Below are 2,716 nucleotides of genomic sequence, written 5' to 3'. Positions count from 1 at the left end.
CAGACTTTAAGAGGGCTGGCAGTTTTTACCTTGCTTCTCTCATTGCTTACTTTCACTACTACTTTAATGAATTAATCTTCCACTAAATGCTAAGTACATTGAGGAAAGGAATTCCATTCTATTGTCTTTTTGACTCAAGTACCTAGATACAATACTTGACACAGAATAGGAACTCAATAAATATTTGTTAATTTACTGACTCTATTATCCTCACAGGAGCCACAGCATATATGCAATCAAAGTCAGCACTGATTCAGAAAAAAAGAGGGAAGATAGTTCTATCACAGGTAGATATTTATGTTTAAACAGAAATACACAGAAGGTCAGAAAAAGCTCCTGAGGTAGGTAACATTAATATTTAAGAACAATAATTAAAAATGGTTAGGATTGACAGGATTCACTTATTTTTCATTCATTCTTTCAATAAATATAGTATATTAAGTAGCTAGCAGATGCCAGATACTGTTTGGGGTGCTGAGGATAATACAGTCATTAAAACAAAGTTTCTGTCTTCAGGAAGTTTATATTCTTCCAGGAGGCAGAACAACATGAACAAAAACATTGATGTGAGAAAGTGAGGAGAATGTTCTAAAAGGGCAATCCAATTTGGCAGGTGACATGACTCAAGTACACGTTACATGAGATGCACCTAGAATGGCAATCTGAGTTTAGCTCTAGAAAGCAGGGAATGACATGGTCAAACCATGTTTTAGAAAATTAATCTGACAGTGGAGTAAATACAATACTGGGTTGGAAAAAAAGGAATATGAGGTTGGAGAGAAAGTTACAAAGCTACCTCAATAGGCAAAGTATAACATGTTGAGATCCTGAATTTGGGTAGTAAATGTAAAAAGAAGGGAACTGCCACACAATATAACCTGGCACAGAGCAGGAACTCAAATTTTTGTTGAATTAATGTTGAATGAATGAGACAAAATGTATATGTGATAGGATGGGTTTGTATCTGGATATGGAGGTAAAGGAAAGGGAAGTGTCAAATATGATACCTACAGTGACTGTCAGAATGATGATTCTGCTAATAGAAACATGGGGAAAAGGAGAAGGAATTTTATCTGAGAAGATGATAAATTTGATTTTGGATGTTGGGTCCAGGAGCCAAAGCCAAATCATTTACCTAATGTCATTTGAGTTTTCATTAGGTACATGAGAAGGAAAAGAGGGAAATGAAGGTACAATGACAGAAACAAACAAAAATACACAAGTAGGAAGAGAACAACAGAAAAAAGTTGGAAGAGAAAGAGGCAGAGGTATTAATATAAGGGAATAAAAAAATGCTATCAAACCTGACTGTTCATAACTCAGGAATTCCCAGTCTCAGATCACCTACTCTGGATCTTAAACCATGCCTCTGACTCCTAAAATTATCATATACAGCTGAGTATCTAATTTCGTATCAGCACTTTCTAGTCACACTATTTTAGAAGCTCAATAAAGCTGTAACTTTATAATGCTGAGGGGTAACCAGCTGTCCCCAAACTTAAAGACACAAGAAAGCTCAGGGCGCATATAAAAGGACATGAACTTAACAGCTGGAAGCTGGCAAAATAAATAAAAACAAAAGTAAAATATGTATTTTATCTCCAGGCTCAATTCCTTCTCTATTGATTACCTCTACACCATCTTGAGAAGCCCCTACCAGATATCCATAACTTAGAACAGCGATTTTCAATCTTTTTCTTCTCATGGCATACATAAACTAATTACAAAAATTCTGCAGCACAACAAAAAATATTTTTTTAATCTGACAAAATAAAAGTATTATTTTGATTCACTCACACCGGATGGTTATGGTTGTATTGGCTGTCGCCATTTTTTTATTTGACAATCTAAAGGAAAAGAGTCAGTGCGCCCAACTAAACAATTAGGTATTACATGTTCTAAAAATTCTGCAGCACACCAGTTGAAAATCACTGGCTTAGAACACAACCTAATGGTTTGGGTACACATGGGAACATCTTCTCTTAACATCTTCTCTTTCAATCTTACATCACCTAAGATTTTATGGGGTGGACCTGACTTCCATTAGTTCACTCAATAAATATATATCTATCAAGCACTGTTCTAGGCACTGGGAGTGCAATAAACAGAAAATACCCCTGCTTTCATGAAGCTTACATGATGGTGGGAGACACATGTAAATAAAAGTAAATAAATATACAGTAAAATAATTTCAGGTAACTATATTATGTGTGTGTTGGGGGGCGGGGGAGGATGGCTAATTTAGATTAAATGGTCAAGAAAGGTCTCATTGAGGATGTGATATCTGAACTGAAATTGAATAATAGCCAACACTTAATGAACACTTCCTATAAGTGAGGCACTTTATGTGTATGAATTCAATCTTCACAACACTGAAGAGATATATACTTATACAGGGTGCGGCAAAAGTAAGCTTACAGTTGTGAGTATGGAAAACACAAGAGTTTATTATTGTACTAGAGGCCCGGTGCACAAAATTTGTGCACTCGGGGGTAGGAGTCCCTCAGCCCGGCCTGTGCCCTCTCAGTCTGGGACCCCTCAGGGGTGACCACTTGCTGGCTTAGGCCTACTCCCCAGGGGACTGGGCCTAAGATGGCAATCAGACATCCCTCTGGCAGCCAGGGAGCCCTCTGGGGATGTCCACTTGCCAGCGAGGAGCAGTCCTAAGCTACAGTTGGACATCCTTAGCGCTGCTGAGGCAGGAGAGGCTCCCACC

Source organism: Myotis davidii, unplaced genomic scaffold (assembly GCF_000327345.1).
Source record: "Myotis davidii unplaced genomic scaffold, ASM32734v1 scaffold428, whole genome shotgun sequence".
NCBI lineage: Eukaryota > Metazoa > Chordata > Mammalia > Chiroptera > Vespertilionidae > Myotis > Myotis davidii.
This window is presented reverse-complemented; position numbering follows the sequence as displayed.